General features: G+C 41.7%; 1 long non-coding RNA gene across 3 annotated transcripts; it reads left to right on the top strand.

Annotated features, from left to right (window-relative positions):
- Window positions 1-4,606: 4,606 nt before the first annotated feature.
- On the top strand, window positions 4,607-8,409 carry LOC119340268. 3 transcript variants are annotated; one of them, XR_005164468.1, is made up of 7 exons: window positions 4,607-4,827; window positions 4,934-5,843; window positions 5,951-6,007; window positions 6,118-6,166; window positions 6,853-6,988; window positions 7,451-7,568; window positions 8,249-8,409. It is a non-coding gene; the product is annotated as an uncharacterized LOC119340268 (long non-coding RNA). The 3 variants fall into 3 exon arrangements; XR_005164467.1 differs by having other exon boundaries at window positions 7,451-8,409; XR_005164469.1 differs by lacking the exon at window positions 6,853-6,988 and having other exon boundaries at window positions 7,451-8,409.
- The last annotated feature ends 1,666 nt before the right edge of the window (window positions 8,410-10,075 follow it).

Below are 10,075 nucleotides of genomic sequence, written 5' to 3'. Positions count from 1 at the left end.
ACTTACAATGAGCAGGTTGGGCAGCTTCTCGTTCACCATCTTTTCAAGAGCTAGAGCCAACTCCATTGCTAAAACCACAAGAGGCGCTCAAGTAAGAACACATGAACATTTCACATGCTAGGTTCCACAAAAATGAAAGCAGTAAATCAGAGAAATATTTGGATTTAACAGATTGCTAATTTCTTTTTGATTTGTTTCGTGTCCTCCATGGATATTTGACCGACGGCATGTTGAGTTGAAAAGGTCATTGGAGAGCAGCTACATAACTGACCAACATGTAAAAACTGACATTTGTTTGACGAAGCTACATAACTTTACATACATCTACTAACTTTGATACCCTATGATCAGGTGTTACTTTCCCTAGATGATTAACCTGGAACAATTGAGAATAAATACGATCAGTGCCGGTACCAATAATCAGTACAAATATCTAAAAGTTTCTGTCTCGAGCAGGAGCACAAAGAGCATGACAGAGCATCACATAACTGATCCAAATCATATCTTCCTGTACAAAATTGGCCCAAGCAAAGCAAAGAACAGCATACACAACAGCAGGGTATGATACAAATCCCCATCTGAACCGCTTCAAAATTTCCCCAGGTAAGCCCCTCACATACATTAGAAAAGATGCTAAGTGACGTGTTCACGAACTGACAATTATTCAAATCAGGGGAAAGATGAGTAGATCAATTGTAGCACCTTCAGATTTGGTGTATCTTCTCTTATTATATTCATGTAGTGCTGCTGCTTGCCATGTACGTATCAATCAAAATCTCTAATTTGTAAGATTGAAAAGCAACACATGAATGCATCTGCAAGACCGATGAATTTCTACATGGGAAAGAAAGAGGCAGCAGGTCAGCAATCGCAAGACTGACCTGGGCCTTGGCGTCACCACGTGATGCGGGGGGCCCCAATTCCGTCTCCCGGATGGCCGGCGAGCCACCGGCATCCGGCGAGCAGCAGCAGCAAGACCACCGTCGCATCTCACCGCTCCCTCTCTCTCCCTCCGGCCTTCCATCCTTCCTTTTCTCTCCCGCTCATCTCTCTCTTCTCTCACAGGTACCCAAAGCCATGCCGCGCCCACCAGCCGTCGTGCTCCAAGCTCCGGAGGTCTTCCTTCCAGATCCACCGCCTACGCGCCATTTCCCACCGGATCCGGCGAGATTCCGACAGGTCCTCGCCGACCGTGCCACCGCGAGCACCTGCAAGGCCGCCACCGGTCTCGTGTGTGTTGTGGGGAACACCCCAGACCTTCCCGCTCGCCTGTCTCTCCTCCACGCCTCCCATTTTCTCCTCCTTCGTCTCCGCGCGCGGCTCCCGCCTCCCTGCCGCCGCATCGAGCGCAGCGCCGCCTCCACTTCCTGCCATGGCCGCCCCTCCAAAGAAACGAAACGAAAGGACCGCGGGTTGAATGTGCCAAAACACAGGGTCTCTTCTGCAAAAACGAAACGTTTTCCAGATATCCACTAAATAAAGTACCGCGGGTTGAATTTCGCAAACCGCAGGGACTCTTTTGCAAAAGCGGCGCGACGGTGAACCCGGAGACCAAATCCGTGCTTTATTATTAGGAAGATATATATATATATATATATATATATATATATATATATATATATATATATATATATATATATATATATTATACTAGCACAAATGCCCGTGCGTTGCAACGGAAGAGATACTTGACGTGTCCATAGAATAAGCACAACGCGACAATAATTAAACAGTGTCATCTGGTGGCTGCAGGGAGGCGCATGCCGAAAGCTAGCAAAAATGCATATAAGTCATACATAAAAAACCATGCTACACATACACTACTTTTGGTATGAATTTTGTATGACGGTTTTAATATTAAAGGATTCAAATCTTCCATACAAGGTACTATTTTGGGAAGTTGGAGTACTCTTTAGTGTTTGCACTACGCCGTGTTTTTTTTTTCGAAATTCGCACCGAGCAGCAATTTTTTTCCGGATGTTCCACCGAGTCTGAAAAAATCTAGCTAAAAGGGTTGGGTTAAATAATGTGTTTTAGCCCTTCTCTCACTTCACTGGACATTAATTCATTTATGTCGGGTAAATACCATGACAGATGAAAAAAAGGAGAAAGTCGGCTCCATTTATTATTAAAAAAAAGCAAACATATCCGTGCATTACAAGGAAAGAAAATAAATAAATATATGCTGAGTAACCTGAAAATAATTTATCATTCAAACAATTTCGCAAGAAGCAAAAGAATATTAAAAGCACTCAAAAGTATCAAGGGCCATGAATGATGTCCAAACAACGGTTTAGTGCTCCTGAAATAAGTTGTCCTAAATCCCAGACTTCCAAAAGAAAACCATGAAAGAACTGAAGAACATTGAAAGAAGTGGCCATGGATGCACAAGTCACATAAAAATCATAACAGTGCACTTGAACAAAATGGGCATCATTCTCATACACTATAAATTCCGGTTGGATCAAACTAACAACACAAAAGTACAATGGCAAAAGTCCATGTTGAGAGTTACAACAGAGCATGCTACATCAAAGTTATTCATAATCTGATCGCATAGAATATAGTACTCATGCTGTAATTAATCGACGAGGTAAATCTTTTGCCACGACGGCGTATCACAGAATAGATGAAGCACGGCCCTTGAATTCATACTCTCCTTTTTCTAGAAAAACATATCGATATCTCTCTCCTATTGTACAGAAGAAATAACAAATAGCCAGTTCAATTTGTAAGAACTTTAAAATATGGATCCTCCTCAGCCCTTTTTCCCTTTAATATTGGCATGCGTGATTTCCTCCTCAGCCCTCCCTTCCTACTCCCTCCCTCGTTAATACGCCTTCCTTTTCCCTCGTTAATTAGCACGCGTGATTCCTCTTGCCGGTCTCTCTTCCTCCACATGATCCTTTTCCCTGTTGTATCTCTCTAGATAGTTTGAAATCCTCTTGATTGTTGATTCCTGAGACACCTCATTGAGACCCAGGATCCTGGAAGACATATATAAATTAGGAGGATTGAGTGGAAGGAAGCGGGGTGGGACTATTAGTACAGATCAATCTTCTTTATTGAACAATCAGTAGAGATAGCTTAGTTGGCCGTAGTCCTTTCGACAGAAGGGCTTGTCGTGGGTTCGAATTTCCATATCGCTACAACATTATATAGACCTTCTTTTTGTTTTCCATAAAAAAGTAGGACCAGGCCCAGTTCGGCCCACAGGGGTGACGGACGGACCAAACCAACGTGTTAATCAGATGCGGTGGACGTACGCGCTGGGCGTGTAACTCGGATCGAATTAGTACCACCTTGTTTATATTACGAATTTGTTCATACAAATTGTAAAAGCGTATTATGACATGAGAAGAAAGCGTATTTGTGAAGGTGAATCCGGAAACCCAATCTGTGCTTTATTATTAGGGAGAGAGATTATTATTATTATTATTATTATTATTATATAGGGAGAGATTACCGTATTACAAGATTATTATTTTTCCTGGAAACTTGGTCACATATAATGACACAATGCGAAGGTTTTCCAATTTTTTGATTTTTTTTGAGTTTTTTATGTCCGTTTCAAAATGCGGTCAAAACGGCGGGCTTGACTGTTCCTAGCTAGTGGTTGAATCTTGGAAACCTTTTGATGTTTCTCTGATTAAATAGATACTTATGTACTTACAAATGGTTTTTGAAAAAAATAAATAACAAACTATGAGGCAGCTGCAGTTCAAATTTGACCCGTTTCCAACTGAATCGGCGGGAATTTGTCTTTTTCATCAGAGGTGGATCAAAACTTTTTACACCCAACCATTTGGTCAATTCTGCATTAAATATGGCATAGTATTTTATAAAAATGATTTGGTCCAATTTTTCAATAATTATTTGGTAGGTCCTTCATAAAAAACCTCATTTGGGGCACTCGAAAAATGGAAAATTGAGTTTTCGTCTAAAGGAAATGAAAACTTTCTTAGGCAAAATGTTTGGCATTTGAAGATGCACTCTTGTGCACAACATAAGATCAATATTTGATTTTTTTAATGTGAAAAGGTAGAAGAAAAATAAAAGAAAAAACACAATTATATGTGCTCTATTCCCATTTGTGGAATACGTTGTCACACGGATCGATGACATCGCGCCCATCCATCCATCCATCTCGCCATACCACATCCACCCATCCATCCATCCATCTCGCCATACCACATCCACCCATCCATCCATCCATTTATGTACAGAAAAAAAGAAAATGAAAAAGAAAACCCCACCCGTATCCACCTACCCAAACCCTACCTAGATCGCATCGATCCCCTCCTCCCATCGCACCCCTCCTCCCCCCATCTCCTCGCCGCCGCCATCGACGGTGCTCCCCTCCCACCGTTGTCTCCCTCCCTCAGATCAAGCTCCCCCTCCCCTCTCCCTCCCACCTCTCGACACCCGCACTCCCTCGCTTGATTCCCTCCTCGTCTCTCCCTTGCCTCGCCGCCGCCCCCACCCACCGCCACCGGCGACTTTGCTCCCCCACTCTGCCCTATCCCCCACCATCATCGTGAAACCCTTCACCCTCCTCCTCTCCCTCCCAGATCGAGCAGCACGTCAGGCGGCCGCCAGATCCGCCCCGATGCTACCAGATCCAATCTCGCACTATCAACACGCGATAGGGTGCTCGAGGTCGTTTGCTCCCGTCCCCCAATCGCTCACGCGCCAGGAGAGGAAGAGAGGGCGGCCACTTGTTCGTTCCTTTCTCTCGGGCGACGACGCGGCCGTGCGGGTTCTTCCGCGCGAGGAGAGCGTTCGCTGCGTCTCGGATGCTCCGACGCTATGGAGCTCGTCAACAAGGTCTCCTTTCTCTCTCTCTCTCTCTCTCTCTGTGGTTCGACCCGATTTGTTTTGGGGCTCCTGTTGCTCTGTTCATGACGCTCGTGCTTCTCCCTCTCTACTGCAGGACACCATCTCCCTCTCCGTGTTGCTCTATTCGCCAAGTTCTTTCTGATGCACGAGATAAAACCCCTGGAGGAGTTCAAGAACCCTAGATGCAGCCACGACGGCCTCAACGCCTTCAAATCATGGGCTCCAACAGGCGGCTCTTACCTGCACTTGCATTTCCTTCTGCTTAGAGATATAAGTAGCAGATTTCGCCAGGAATCGGCTTAGTTGCTCAGTTCTGCTTGATGTCTAAGTAGCAGGATTTATTCGCCCCTCTTTTTAGGATCTGCTTGCTCTCTTTGTGTGTGCTATCAACAATGGGCTGGTTGCTCTTGTCTGAACCTATCCGGGAGGTTATTCTGATTTGATTTGTCCCAGCTTTATGCTTAGCAAGAACTCTAGTCTCAAAATGTCGTTCATTGTTTGTTTGTTAGGTTGAAAACAACACGTAATGTGACCACATTATATTACTTATTTCAGCACTAAAATTAACTTCAGATTGTCCCTTTGGCATTACATACATGGTCGCCGACTCGCCGTCATGTTCTGATTTTGAAAGTGACATCTCAAATACTCTTTTTGAGCAGTTTATCTCTTCTGCTAGCAAGTATAAGCTTTAGTAATATTCTTTTGGGACCAGTTATAATAATGCCAATGCTTTATTTCCGCAACGATCCTGTCCTATTGGCTTGGTTTTTGCTGATGATAAATGTAGCAGCACAATTGGCTATAATGTCAGATCGAATTTATAGCAATCAAGCAAGCCTTCGTGCAGGTGCTGCTGTGCAGTACATGTTTTTCTAAACACTCCAACTCTGCAGGATTCCTTTGAGCTTCACCAGCGGGATTCCTCAAGAGATGAGGGGGATGTTGAAATAGGGATGCATCAGCCCGACGCCTCTGATAATTTGAAAGGATTCTTCAAGAAGGTGCATGTTGTTTATGAAACACTCTACTAGTCTAATCTCTGATGTTATTTGTCAATTTTTTGCACTTCAGATTAATGACATGTGATGCTGCTTTCATACACATACAGGTTGATGGAATTGAGAGCCTAATAGCTAATTCGACGAGTCTCTTGACTAAGCTCCAGGTCCAACACATTCTAATTTCCTTATTTCTGCTTCTGCTTCTTCTTATGTTATTGTGCTCAAATATTGATTCTCATAGTAATAATGGAATCTCATGTACCTTTGCTTGCAGACTGCAAACGAGGAATCAAAAGCAGTTACAAAAGCAAGCGCCATGAAAGGTTACAGCTCCAAACCTTATCTAAATGGGTTGAAAAAATCGCATTATTTGTAGTCACACATAACCATACATATTTGTAGCAATTAAGAAGGAAAAGGAGAAAGATATTGATGAAGTGGTGAAAATTGCTCGTATGGAAAAAACAAAACATGTTATTCTTCTTTTCTAGTTGTATCTGCATCTGCATAAACTAAAAGATGGACATGCTGCTTATGGTTTGGTGCTTGCCCTTGTGCTATGCCACAGAACTTATCTAACATGGAGAAACCTGAATGCGGGAAGGGCTCTGCGGTAGATCAATTAGCCGATTCCTTCTGCTAAGCGGATCTATATGTTGAGCAAAATCTTTGAAACAGATTAAGCATAGAGATTTTCCCAAAGGAAAGGATCTTACTCCACTTTTAGTATACTCCTGCCAATGAAATTATCCTTTTTCAATGAAGCGATCTGTTCTGTTCTTTGAGAGTCATTTTCATGTAGCATTGTACATCACTGGTTGCTACAATTCTTGTACTGTTGTACATGTTTTGGAAATTTATGTTCTCACATTCGTTTTAATTTCCCCTCCATGCACTCATCATTACACGAATTACAGTGAATTATTTTGTTTGGGACAGCAAACTAGAGAGTCTATTTCCATTTCACTTTCTTAAAACTCTGTTGTTAATGGAGATTGGAGTTGTCTAGATTCGAGAGAGGGAAGTGAAGGGTGCAGAATCAGAGAGAAAGTGGGTGCTGCTTATCTGCTTACATGGGAGGCAACCATCTCATGTAATCAGTGAATATAGAAGTTCTCCTGGTGTTATTCAAATATATAAATCATGTAAGTGGTAGTATAAAAATACCTGCTTGCATAAACCTCTCAGAGACTATTGACATCCCATTATATTCTTCTGCTTCCACTTATATCTTGAGCATGTACTCTAATATTAGATTACAATGTATTTTGCACGCTCTAGTTTAGTTGCCCGCGAAACTGGCTGTCAACATACGTATGCATTCTAATGATCACATACATGTATCTAGTTCTCCTCATAAAATATTTGCATGCATGACAAAGCTCCAACTCATACACTCTCATGCTTACTTATATTAGAAGCATTCTGTAGAAGACAAACTACTATATGCTAGTCTTACTTACACTGTGTGTGTGGGGCACTCTCCCTTAATTTTCTAGCATGTTAAATTTAACATTCTAATATATTTTGCTGCTAGTGTCCATTTAGCAGTTTCTTTTACTATGTTTCTACCAAGATGGTTTAGCCATTTGTTTGTTTTCCTGCAGCGAAGTGTGGCTGGATGACCGAGGCTACTATTCTGCCTTGATGTGCACACAAAGAGTTCCTGGACCTGACTTGAAGCAAGGATACCTGCGGCTGCAAGCGAACAATATCTGAAGACAGGTGCTGCTTGTCTATGTTCTCAGCATAGCTATAGGCTGCCATGTCTTTTCCACTTTCCTTTTTGCTTTCTGTAATGCTAACTTGACGGTCAGCCTATAGTTATGCGAAGAACATCGGCGAGCAGCACCTATCTTCAGACATACACTGCCATGTCTTGTTCCATTAATCACCTGGTGGTCCTGTTAGTGACATTCATCTAGTATTTTATTTTGCAAAGCATGCAATGTTTTTGAGTACTTGATCATGGCCTGATGGAACCTACATGTCGTTACTACAGCAGCTAGAAGCAATCTATTTTATTAAAAGCATTATAGTTAGCATTTGGTCATGGCATCACTTTGCTGTTCTGTTTGTTTTAAATCTGGTTGCAAGTTTACTATTTTTCCATAACCATTATCTTACATTTTTGGCATTGAGCATTGGTGGATCTCAACAGCTATATGATGAATACACATCATGATATATACTTGATGAATCTGCCTGCTAGTGCTACATCTAAACTTGTGTATCTGTTTTGGTATCTCTTCCACTGTGTATATGTTTTCTTGTATGAGTGGGTATCTCATTTTAACTAGTTGGAGAACAAAAAGCATGGTACTAGATAGCTCAATTTGTGTTATCATTCATCTGTTGTAACACCAAGTTTGGTCTAGTAACATGGCATTGATTTTGTGCTGCAGATTTGGAAGCTGGGAATCTGGGGAATGCGAAGTTGAAGAGACCAGGAGTATCTAGACTGTGATTGCCATTATATATGTGTTATATGATGATGTAACACAATGATTCTGCTATTGTATCTTTGTTGTATGATGTATCAAACTGATTCTGGCTGTTATGTGAAGTACTATTTGTGTTCTCTATCTGTTCCCATTTGAATGTTGGTGATTTATTTACTAGAAAATTGAAATTAAAAAAATGACCTTGACAATTGGGACCCACTTACTAGAAGAACCTGACAATTGGGACCCATCTGAATAGTGGACCCATTGTTAAAAAAGAAATACTTGAACTACTCAGCCAAAATGGCCATGGCCCAAAAATAAAAAGGCTGCGATGTTGGGCTTGGCCCATGAAGCTAACAAAAATTGACAGAAAAATACACTAAATTGGCTGAATTAATGGGCTCGGCCCATATAAACACCCAACTGGACCGGGTCGATTCTAATTTTTGACCTTTTCAATTGGTCGTAATATTGCCACATCAGCTTGCCACGTCGGATCCAACGTGGCTTGTTCAGACAGCTAGTGACCAAAACAAAACAGTAGGCTTATTTTGGTCGTAAACGTCTACGACCTTCTCACAGAGAAGGTCGCTATAGTCAGTTTACGACCGCTAGCTTTTGACCTTCTGTTTTTGGTCACAAAAAGGTCGCAAATGTAAAACCATGACTTTCAGTGACCAATAGTGGTGGTCACAAGTTGACATATTTCTTGTAGTGGCTGTCCAGTGATGGACTCCTGGATTACTTTGGTACCTCCCTGCCAAACTTATGGCAAGGTACACATCAGGTCTGTTACACAACATAGCATACATTATAGAACCTATGGCTGAGGCATAGGGAATGACTTTCAATTTCTCTCTATCTTCTACAATGGTCGGACTTTGAGTCCGACTCAACTTCACACCTGGTAACACAAGTAAGAACCCTTTCTTTGACTGATCCATTTTGAACTTCTTCAAAACTTTGTCAAGGTATGTGCTTTGTGAAAGTCCTATTAAGCATCTCGATCTATTTTACCCCCTTGCCAAACTCATGGCAAGGCACACAACAGGTCTGGTACATAGCATGGCATACTTTATAGAACCTATGGCTGAGGCATAGGAAATTCCTTTCATTCTCTCTCTATCTTCTGTCGTGGTCGGGCATTGAGTCTTAGTCAACTTCACACCTTGCAACATAGGCAAAAGAACTCTTTTTCACTAATCCATTTTGAACTTCTTCAAAACTTTGCCAAGGTATGTACTTTGTGAAAGTCCTATTAAGCGTCTCGATCTATCCCTATAGATCTTGATGCCCAATATATAAGCGGCTTCACCGAGGTCTTCAATTGAAAAATTCTTATTCAAGTATCCTTTTATGCTATCTAGAAATTCTATATCATTTCAAATCAATAATATGTCATCCACATATAATATAGAAATGCTACAGAGCTCCAACTCACTTTCTTGTAAATACAGGTTTCACTGTAAGTCTGTATAAAACCATATGCTTTGATCACCTCATCAAAGTGTATATTCCAACTCCGAGATGCTTGCACCAGTCCATAGATTGATCGCTGGAGCTTGCACACTTTGTTAGCACCTTTAGGATCGACAAAACCTTCTGGTTGCATCACATACAAGTCTTCTTTAAGAAATTCGTTAAAGGAATGCAGTTTTGATGTCCATTTGCCTGATTTCGTAATCATAAAATGCGACAATTGCTAACATGATTCGGACAGACTTAAGCATCGCTATGGGTGAGGAAGTCTCATCATAGTGAACTCCTTTAACTTGTCAAAAAACT

The sequence above is a fragment of the Triticum dicoccoides genome, chromosome 7B (genome assembly GCF_002162155.2).
Source record: "Triticum dicoccoides isolate Atlit2015 ecotype Zavitan chromosome 7B, WEW_v2.0, whole genome shotgun sequence".
NCBI classification, from domain to species: domain Eukaryota; kingdom Viridiplantae; phylum Streptophyta; class Magnoliopsida; order Poales; family Poaceae; genus Triticum; species Triticum dicoccoides.
Note: the sequence above shows the minus strand (reverse complement) of the source record. Positions and strands in the feature narration are given on the sequence as shown.